The 12145-nt window shown below is 42.1% G+C and overlaps 1 pseudogene; it reads right to left on the minus strand.

Annotated features, from left to right (window-relative positions):
* Window positions 1–12145, minus strand: part of LOC135520954 (focal adhesion kinase 1-like) — an 80479-nt pseudogene that overhangs the window by 47125 nt on the left and 21209 nt on the right.

Here is a 12145-nt window from a genome sequence, read left to right on the forward strand (position 1 = left end):
CACTCTGAACTACCCACTATAACCGCGACAGAGAGCGAAAGAGAGGATGGAAACTCTCCAACAGAAATAACTTTTCAGGGAGAGATCCAGACGACACACTGAGCGTAAATATATGTATTGATTGACGTTGTTCCCGAATGAGTGAGCGTTCATATGCAAAGGATTAGCATTTCAATTGTTATAATTATCAACTGTACGTTGTCTTCTCAGTCCCCCACTTCCCTTTTGTACAACAAGCCCCCATGCCGGTTTAGCCCACTAGGGCACATTCTCCTATCATTTCTTGTTTGTTTGTTTATTCATTTCTGTGAATGACTTAGTTAGTAAATAAATGATTTAAGACAATTGTTGTATGGATGACTCATAGTGAAGACTGGGTTCGTGCAGATAACCAACAATTTACAACGTCTGGAATGAGACTAACATGAGGTAAAGTAAATAATTAATTCACTCGAAGACTAATTGATCAGATATAAAATACCTGAAAAGTTATATTAGGAAATTTTAACTTTGTAATCTGAATAATTTCCTTGGTGCCCCGACTTCCTAGTTAATTAGTTACATGATTAATCTGTTTAATCGTGTAATACTAATTTCAGAGAATCTTTGATAAAACTAATTCTTCAATTTAATGCTAGTAAAGACACGACAATAGCCTATGGCTTCATCTTCATCATTAGGGGAGTCAGTGTGCCACTGGACATTACATTTAGTAGCCTACTGTGATATATATACTGTATATATATATTACCTCCTGATAATGTACAATCTGTGTGTCGCTTCATTGGCCTGAGCTATTGTTTGTTGTGAATTTCAGACCAGATTGATCTCAGTTTGTCAGTCAGAGTAGACACTGATTTCAGTCATTTGTGTGGTATTAAAAAATATTGTGCTAATGTCTTCTGTCATGCAAATTACATAGAAATGCATGAAATGTGTTTTTTTTTATCCTCATGTGTGGAAATTCTAAAAACATCTCTGCTCAACTGTAGCCTATACCACATTATTCTGGCTTTAGGGCCTCTTTCTTCAACAGTAAATGTAACACGCTTCCAATTGCATCTTGGTTCATGGATTTGTTTACAGAAAATGATGGTGTACCGGGAAGGAGGGGCTATAGAAAAAACAAAGCCTGGGGCCTATGATTTCTTAATCTGACCCTGATCACATATAACATAGACTGCCTTCTACAGTGTACTGTATAAACCTCGAAATTGAACCTTGAAAGTGATGCCTCTATCCACCACTAGATGGCCATCCCTAACAGCTGAAACCATGTGAAAGGTAGAAGTACCATCCAAGACTAAATGGGTGGAAACAATCTAAAAACTCAAATTACAGTACTCTTCAGCATGATCCATAGGTTACTGTTACAGAGCCTGAGGTCATCACTGTTAAACTGATTCCTGTATTAAAGGTACTTCCTATATTAAAGCACTGTATTGTGTGTGTGTTCTGTACCTCTCCCAGTGTACACAGCTCCATGATGATCCACACGGGGTTTTCTGTGATCACTCCAATCAGCTTCACTATGTGGGGGTGGTCAAACTGACGCATGGTCACTGCATGGGGACAACACACACACACACACACACACACACACACACACACACACACACACACACACACACACACACACACACACACACACACACACACACACACACACACACACACACACACACACACACACACACACACACACACACACACACACACACACAGTCTATTCAATGTAATTGAATAGACCAGGGATAAGCTAGGCTGCGGTTTATAGAATCAGGTTACTGTATGTAGGGCGAAAAGGTGGAGTGGAAAATGAAGACTGATTACATAGTGGATTATTATTCATGTTGATAATAAATATCAAGGCTGCTATGAAGGAAGCAGGCCCATGTTTACAGTGGGCTATTTTAGGATGACTTAGACTCAAACCGACATCTTTGTTTTGTTCTCTTGTCTTTTTTGCTCCTGCTGAGCACCCCGTGTGGAGAGGAGGGAAGGAGGGGACAGGAGAAGGGAGGAGGGGAGGAGAGGAGGGGACAGGATAAGGGAGGAGGGGAGGAGAGGAGGGGACAGGAGAGGAGGGGAGGAGAGGACAGGAGAGGTGGAGAGGAGAGGAGGAGAGGAGGGGAGGAGGGGACAGGATAAGGGAGGAGGGGAGGAGAGGAGGGGACAGGAGAGGAGGGGAGGAGAGGAGAGGAGAAGGGAGGAGGGGAGGGGACAGGAGAAGGGAGGAGGGGAGGAGAGGAGGGGACAGGAGAGGAGGGGAGGAGAGGACAGGAGAGGAGGGGAGATAGTTTACAGTGGTGATGTGCTATTTGATGTGTTTTAGAGCAGTGTGTGTGTGTGTGTGTGTGTGTGTGTGTGTGTGTGTGTGTGTGTGTGTGTGTGTGTGTGTGTGTGTGTGTGTTAGAGAGAGAGTGTGTGGGCATGCACGCATGTGTGTGTGTCTCTCAGACTTCAGCAAGGGGAAGGGAAGGGGTGTGTGTCTCAGACTTCAGCAAGGGGAAGGGAAGGGGTGTGTGTCTCAGACTTCAGCAAGGGGAAGGGAAGGGGTGTGTGTCTCAGACTTCAGCAAGGGGAAGGGAAGGGGTGTGTGTCTCAGACTTCAGCAAGGGGAAGGGAAGGGGAGGGTGTGTCTCAGACTTCAGCAAGGGGAAGGGAAGGGGTGTGTGTCTCAGACTTCAGCAAGGGGAAGGGAAGGGGTGTGTGTCTCAGACTTCAGCAAGGGGAAGGGAAGGGGTGTGTGTCTCAGACTTCAGCAAGGGGAAGGGAAGGGGTGTGTGTCTCAGACTTCAGCAAGAGGAAGGGAAGGGGTGTGTGTTGCAAGTGGGAAATCAGCAGGACTGTACTAGTGTAAACCCACTTTCTCAAAACCCATCCATCTCTAAAGCGGTGTTCTGTCCTCCCCTGTCCCCCTGCAGCCTCCACACATTCCTGCTGTGTTTTCATACATGGGGTTTAGCTCAGTCCCACCGTCTGGGCATTTCATCTGGATAAAGGAGCCTCTCTCTCTGTCAGAACCACTGGAGATGAAGACCAGTCTTCTGCTGTTCAAAAACCCACTGCTACACTAAGGTTGCGTCACATATCATATGGCACCCTAATCCCTACAAAGTGCACTATATAGGAAATAGGGTGCCATTTGGGCTGCATCCTAAATCTCTGCATGTGGTAGCCCTAAAAAGGTAGAAATATCTGTCTGAGATTGCTATGCTGAGAATGCGCCCTAGACGCAAACTAAAAGGTCATGTGTTCAACCCTCAGTAGTATACACACAACTGATGTATGAAGAGCAAGAGGTCGTATGTGCTGTGATCAAGAAGGATGACAGGAGGAGGTGTGTTACTTACGAGCTTCTTGTAAGAACTTCTCCCTGACACTATCAGAGGTGCAGTTCTTACACGTCTTGATGGCCACAGACAGAGCAGGGTTTTCCTACAGAGAGAAATAAAACATCAGCAAATGGTCCTTCAAATAAATCAAGTCTAACAGGATTGTGTCTTGTTTTTCCACAAATGTGTAGGCTCCCTATTCCCTATGTAGAGCATTTATTTTATACAGGGCCCATAGGGATACCCATAGGGCTCTGGTCAAAAGCCGTCGGCTAAATAGGGAATAGGGAGCCGTTGGGACACAGGCTGGGCCTTACCGGGCTCATGTAGACTCCCTGGTGGACGTCCCCCTGTCCCTCTCCGATACAGCGACCCAGCTCAATCCTCTGTCTCTGAATCTCATAGTCCCTGGCTGGATACAACACACAGCATTAGACACACTGACTGTATAATCTCATAGTCCCTGGCTGGATACAACACACAGCATTAGACACACTGACTGTATAATCTCATAGTCCCTGGCTGGATACAACACACAGCATTAGACACACTGACTGTATAATCTCATAGTCCCTGGCTGGATACAACACACAGCATTAGACACACTGACTGTATAATCTCATAGTCCCTGGCTGGATACAACACACAGCATTAGACACACTGACTGTATAATCTCCTAGTCCCTGGCTGGATACAACACACAGCATTAGACACAATGACTGTATAATCTCATAGTCCCTGGCTGGATACAACACACAGCATTAGACACACTGACTGTATAATCTCATAGTCACTGGCTGGATACAACACACAGCATTAGACACACTGACTGTATAATCTCATAGTCCCTGGCTAGATACAACACACAGCATTAGACACACTGACTGTATAATCTCCTAGTCCCTGGCTGGATACAACACACAGCATTAGACACACTGACTGTATAATCTCATAGTCCCTGGCTGGATACAACACACAGCATTAGACACACTGACTGTATAATCTCATAGTCCCTGGCTGGATACAACACACAGCATTAGACAAACTGACTGTATAATCTCATAGACCCTGGCTAGATACAACACACAGCATTAGACACACTGACTGTATAATCTCATAGTCCCTGGCTGGATACAACACACAGCATTAGACACACTGACTGTATAATCTCATAGTCCCTGGCTGGATACAACACATAGCATTAGACACACTGACTGTATAATCTCATAGTCCCTGGCTGGATACAACACACAGCATTAGACACACTGACTGTATAATCTCATAGTCCCTGGCTGATACAACACACAGCATTAGACACACTGACTGTATAATCTCCTAGTCCCTGGCTGGATACAACACACAGCATTAGACACACTGACTGTATAATCTCATAGTCCCTGGCTGGATACAACACACAGCATTAGACACACTGACTGTATAATCTCATAGTCCCTGGCTGGATACAACACACAGCATTAGACACACTGACTGTATAATCTCATAGTCCCTGGCTGGATACAACACACAGCATTAGACACACTGACTGTATAATCTCATAGTCCCTGGCTGGATACAACACAGAGCATTAGACACACTGACTGTATAATCTCATAGTCCCTGGCTGGATACAACACACAGCATTAGACACACTGACTGTATAATCTCATAGTCCCTGGCTGGATACAACACACAGCATTAGACACACTGACTGTATAATCTCATAGTCCCTGGCTGGATACAACACACAGCATTAGACACACTGACTGTATAATCTCATAGTCCCTGGCTGGATACAACACACAGCATTAGACACACTGACTGTATAATCTCATAGTCCCTGGCTGGATACAACACACAGCATTAGACACACTGACTGTATAATCTCATAGTCCCTGGCTGGATACAACACACAGCATTAGACACACTGACTGTATAATCTCATAGTCCCTGGCTGGATACAACACACAGCATTAGACACACTGACTGTATAATCTCATAGTCCCTGGCTGGATACAACACACAGCATTAGACACACTGACTGTATAATCTCATAGTCCCTGGCTGGATACAACACACAGCATTAGACACACTGACTGTATAATCTCATAGTCCCTGGCTGGATACAACACACAGCATTAGACACACTGACTGTATAATCTCATAGTCCCTGGCTGGATACAACACACAGCATTAGACACACTGACTGTATAATCTCATAGTCCCTGGCTGGATACAACACACAGCATTAGACACACTGACTGTATAATCTCATAGTCCCTGGCTGGATACAACACACAGCATTAGACACACTGACTGTATAATCTCATAGTCCCTGGCTGGATACAACACACAGCATTAGACACACTGACTGTATAATCTCATAGTCCCTGGCTGGATACAACACACAGCATTAGACACACTGACTGTATAATCTCATAGTCCCTGGCTGGATACAACACACAGCATTAGACACACTGACTGTATAATCTCATAGTCCCTGGCTGGATACAACACACAGCATTAGACACACTGACTGTATAATCTCATAGTCCCTGGCTGGATACAACACACAGCATTAGACACACTGACTGTATAATCTCCTAGTCCCTGGCTGGATACAACACACAGCATTAGACACACTGACTGTATAATCTCCTAGTCCCTGGCTGGATACAACACACAGCATTAGACACACTGACTGTATAATCTCCTAGTCCCTGGCTGGATACAACACACAGCATTAGACACACTGACTGTATAATCTCCTAGTCCCTGGCTGGATACAACACACAGCATTAGACACACTGACTGTATAATCTCATAGTCCCTGGCTGGATACAACACACAGCATTAGACACACTGACTGTATAATCTCCTAGTCCCTGGCTGGATACAACACACAGCATTAGACACACTGACTGTATAATCTCATAGTCCCTGGCTAGATACAACACACAGCATTAGACACACTGACTGTATAATCTCAAAGTCCCTGGCTGGATACAACACACAGCATTAGACACACTGACTGTATAATCTCCTAGTCCCTGGCTGGATACAACACACAGCATTAGACACACTGACTGTATAATCTCATAGTCCCTGGCTGGATACAACACACAGCATTAGACACACTGACTGTATAATCTCCTAGTCCCTGGCTGGATACAACACACAGCATTAGACACACTGACTGTATAATCTCCTAGTCCCTGGCTGGATACAACACACAGCATTAGACACACTGACTTCATATCAATGGGTGGTATGGACGTCCGATTGATTGTGAAATCAATCTGGTTTTAGCTGATCACTGAAGATCACAGTACAGCATGCAATCATGCAATTCCATTCAAATCAGGACTGCCAAGGCTGTCCATGGATTTGCATGCAATGGCTGATTTGTTGAATAAATACAATCATGTTGTCAATATGAAATCACCATGCAAAACGTTTCACCAGACATGCCAAGCCATAATCATATTTTACCCTTGAAATGTAAAACATTGTTAAACAGTATGATGGTGTCAAATGATCTTTGTTTTCTTCTTAACTTTGCACATATTCTGGAGGGCCAGTGAGTGGCCCTGCTGCAGCAGTACTGTGTCTGACTAGTGGCTGTGGTCCCTTCCATCCATAACGGGTCAATAGGACAGGCTGGCTGCACTATTCATCTTTCTCTGGGCTGGACAGTGTCTATTCACCAACAATCAATACATCAATCAAAACACTACATCTACTGCTATTTTGGCAAAATGAAAGAAAATGACAGAAACACAATCACACAAGTCAAACCAGAGGTAGACCTGGGTCAAATGGTAAATACCTCCAGATACCTGATGTAGCATGGATATTGATTGGCCTTGTGCGACCACTCCATTGGTTCAAATGCACACTAAATCAAGTGTAGCTCAAGTATTTGAAAGTATTTAACATATATGTTTGACCCTGGTCTGACAACCACAATACAACCAAAAGGCAATCCTCAAGTACAGGGCTGAGACGCACACCATTACCTTCCTCTAGTCCATAGTATTCTGCTGGGCAGTTCATGTGAGGAGAAATCTTTTAGAGGGCACATCAACATTGGAGGAACATACTTTTAAAATGGTTTAAACTGTACGAAAGGTCCCTCCCTCTTCCCTTGTCCCTGGTTTGGAGAAACACATGACTAAGTAAGAGTGCTTTTCTGGCAAAGGGGAGTGACATTTGTTGCATGTAGAAGACAGTCAGTGCAAACGAACTGCAGGGAGATTAATACCCTTGGACTACACTGCCATTTGTCAGCAGCCTCTGCTGGCTGGCTGGCTGGTTGGCTGGCTGGCTGTGTGTGTGTGTGTGTAAACATAATATAAACGTCTAGCGTTTCAGGCTATGTTAAATACTTCTCCACTGTTATGATATAAAGTAAACTATGGAGTCGTGTGGAGGAAAATCTTCGAAAAAAAGATTTCCAAAAGGGTTCTTCAGCTATCCCATAGGAGAACCCTTTTTGGTTCCAGGTAGAACACTTTTTGGGGTTCCAGGTAGAACCTAGGGTTATTCAAAGGGTTTTCCTATGGTTTTCCTATGGGGAAAGCCGAAGAACCATTTTAGGTTCTACATACAGTTTGAAGTCGGAAGATTACATACACCTTAGCCAAACACATTTAAATTCAGTTTGTAAAAATTCATGACATTTAATCAGAGTTAAAATTCCGTTTTAGGTCAGTTAGGATCATCACATTTAAGGATGTGAAATGTCAGAATAATAGTAGAGAGAATTATTTATTTCAACTTTTATATCTTTCATCACATTCACAGTGGTTCAGAAGTTTACATACACTCAATTAGTATTTGGTAGCATTACCTTTAAATTGTTTAACTTGGGTCAAACGTTTTGGGTAGCCTTCCACAAGCTTCCCACAATAAGTTGGGTGAATTTTGGCCCATTCCTCCTGACAGAGCTGGTGTAACTGAGTCGGGTTTGTAGGCATACTTGCTCGCACACGCTTTTTCAGTTATGCCCACAAATGTTCTATAGGATTGAGGTCAGGGCTTTGTGATGCCCACTCCAATACCTTGACTTTGTTGTCCTTAAGCCATTTTGCCACAACTTTGGAAGTATGCCTCATTGTCCATTTCGAAGACCCATTTGCGACCAAGCTTTAACTTCCTGACTGATGTCTTGAGATGTTGCTTCAATATATCCACATTATGTTCCCCCTCATGATGCCATCTATTTTGTGAAGTGCACCAGTCCCTCCTGCAGCAAAGACATCCCTACAACATGATGCTGCCACCCCCATGCTTCACGGTTGGGATGGTGTTCTTCAGCTTGCAAGCCTCCCCCTTTTTCCTCCAAACATAGCGATGGTAATTATGACCAAACAGTTCTATTTTTGTTTCATCAGACCAGAAGACATTTCTCCAAAAAGTACGATCTTTGTCCACATGTGCAGTTGCAAACCGTAGTCTGGCTTTTTTTATGGAGGTTTTAGAGCAGTGGCTTCTTCCTTGCTGCGCGGCCTTTCAGGTTGTGTTGATAAAGGACTCGTTTTTCTGTGGATATACAGTCGGGCAAAAAAGTATTTAGTCAGCCACGAATTGTGCAAGTTCTCCCACTTAAAAAGATGAGAGAGGCCTGTAATTTTCATCATAGGTACACTTCAACTATGACAGACAAAATGAGAGAAAAAAAATCCAGAAAATCACATTGTAGGATTTTTAATGAATTTATTTGCAAATTATGGTGGAAAATGAGTATTTGGTCAATAACAAAAGTTTATCTCAATACTTTGTTATATACCCTTGTTGGCAATGACAGAGGTCAAACGTTTTCTGTAAGTCTTCACAAGGTTTTCACACACTGTTGCTGGTATTTTGGCCCATTCCTCCATGTAGATCTCCTCTAGAGCAGTGATGTTTTGGGGCTGTTGCTGGGTAACACGGACTTTCAACTCCCTCCAAATATTTTCTATGGGGTTGAGATCTGGAGACTGGCTATGCCACTCCAGGACCTTGAAATGCCTCTTACAAAGCCACTCCTTCGTTGCCCGGGTGGTGTGTTTGGGATCATTGTCATGCTGAAAGAACCAGCCACGTTTCATCTTCAATGCCCTTGCCGATGGAGGTTTTCACTCAAAATCTCACGATACATGTTACTGATGGTAGGCTTTATTACTTTGGTCCCAGCTCTCTGCAGGTCATTCACTAGGTCCCCTGTGGTTCTGGGATTGTTGCTCACCATTCTTGTGATCATTTTGACCCCACGGGGTGAGATCTTGCGTGAAGCCCCAGATTGAGGGAGATTATCAGTGGTCTTGTATGTCTTCCATTTCCAAATAATTGCTCCCACAGTTTATTTATTCAAACCAAGCTGCTTACCTATTGCAGATTCAGTCATCCCAGGTTGGTGCAGGTCTACAATCTTGTTTCTGGTGTCCTTTGACAGCCCTTTGGAGTTTGGAGTGTGACTGTTTGAGGTTGTGGACAGGTGTCTTTTATACTGATAACAAGTTCAAACAGGTGGCATTAATACAGGTAACGAGTGGAGGACAGAGGAGCCTCTTAAAGAAGAAGTTACAGGTCTGTGAGAGCCAGAAATCTTGCTTGTTTGTAGGTGACCAAATACTTATTTTCCACCATAATTTGCAAATAAATTCATAAAAATCCTACAATGTGATTAGTTGAAGTGTACCTATGATGAAATTTACAGGCCTCTCTCATCTTTTTAAGTGGGAGAACTTGCACAATTGGTGGCTGACTAAATACTTTTTTGCCCCACTGTAGATACTTTTGTATCTGTTTCCTCCAGCATCTTCACAAGGTCCTTTACTGTTGTTCTGGGACTGATTAGCACTTTTCACACCAACGTACGTTCATCTCTAGGAGACAGAACACGTCTCCTTCCTGAGCTGTATGTGGTCCCATGGTGTTTATACTTGTGTACTATTGTTTGTACAGATGAATGTGGTACCTTCAGGCATTTGGAAATTACTCCCAAGGATAAACCAGACTTGTGGAGGTCTACAATTGTTTTCCTGAGGTCTTGGCTGATTTCTTTTGATTTCCCCATGATGTCAAGCAAAGAGGCACTGAGTGTGAAGGTAGACCTTGAAATACATTCACAGGTACACCTCCAATTGACTCAAATGATGTCAATTAGCCTCAGAAGCTTCTAAAGCCAGAACTTCATTGTCTGGAATTCTTCAAGCTGTTTAAAGGCACAGTCAACTTAGTGTATGTAAACCTCTGACCCACTGGAATTGTGATACAGTGAATTATAAGTGAAATAATCTGTCTGTAAACAATTGTTGGAAAAATGACATGCTCAAAGTAAATGTCCTAACCGACTTGACACAACTATAGTTTGTTAACAAGACATTTGTGGAGTGGTTGAAAAACTAGTTTTAATGACTCCAACCTAAGTGTATGTAAACTAGTTTTAATGACTCCAACCTAAGTGTATGTAAACTAGTTTTAATAACTCCAACCTAAGTGTATGTAAACTAGTTTTAATGACTCCAACCTAAGTGTATGTAAACTAGTTTCAATGACTCCAACCTAAGTGTATGTAAACTAGTTTTAATGACTCCAACCTAAGTGTATGAAAACTAGTTTTAATAACTCCAACCTAAGTGTATGTAAACTAGTTTTAATGACTCCAACCTAAGTGTATGTAAACTAGTTTCAATGACTCCAACCTAAGTGTATGTAAACTAGTTTCAATGACTCCAACCTAAGTGTATGTAAACGAGTTTCAATGACTCCAACCTAAGTGTATGTAAACTCGTTTTAATGACTCCAACCTAAGTGTATGTAAACTCGTTTTAATGACTCCAACCTAAGTGTATGTCAACTAGTTTTAATGACTCCAACCTAAGTGTATGTCAACTAGTTTTAATGACTCCAACCTAAGTGTATGTCAACTAGTTTTAATGACTCCAACCTAAGTGTATGTAAACTAGTTTCAATGACTCCAACCTAAGTGTATGTAAACTAGTTTTAATGACTCCAACCTAAGTGTATGTAAACTAGTTTCAATGACTCCAACCTAAGTGTATGTAAACTAGTTTTAATGACTCCAACCTAAGTGTATGTAAACTAGTTTTAATGACTCCAACCTAAGTGTATGTAAACTAGTTTTAATGACTCCAACCTAAGTGTATGTAAACTAGTTTCAATGACTCCAACCTAAGTGTATGTAAACTAGTTTTAATGACTCCAACCTAAGTGTATGTAAACTAGTTTCAATGACTCCAAACTAAGTGTATGTAAACTAGTTTTAATGACTCCAACCTAAGTGTATGTAAACTAGTTTTAATGACTCCAACCTAAGTGTATGTAAACTAGTTTCAATGACTCCAACCTAAGTGTATGTAAACTAGTTTTAATGACTCCAACCTAAATGTATGTAAACTAGTTTTAATGACTTCAACCTAAGTGTATGTAAACTAGTTTCAATGACTCCAACCTAAGTGTATGTAAACGAGTTTTAATGACTCCAACCTAGGTGTATGTAAACTAGTTTCAATGACTCCAACCTAAGTGTATGTAAACTAGTTTTAATGACTCCAACCTAAGTGTATGTAAACTAGTTTTAATGACTTCAACCTAAGTGTATGTAAACTAGTTTTAATGACTCCAACCTAAGTGTATGTAAACTAGTTTTAATGACTCCAACCTAAGTGTATGTAAACTAGTTTTAATGACTCCAACCTAAGTGTTTGTAAACTAGTTTTAATGACTCCAACCTAAGTGTATGTAAACTAGTTTTAATGACTCCAACCTAAGTGTATGTAAACTAGTTTTAATGACTCCAACCT

The sequence above is a fragment of the Oncorhynchus masou genome, chromosome 29 (assembly GCF_036934945.1).
Source record: "Oncorhynchus masou masou isolate Uvic2021 chromosome 29, UVic_Omas_1.1, whole genome shotgun sequence".
In the NCBI taxonomy this organism is placed as follows: Eukaryota; Metazoa; Chordata; class Actinopteri; order Salmoniformes; family Salmonidae; genus Oncorhynchus; species Oncorhynchus masou.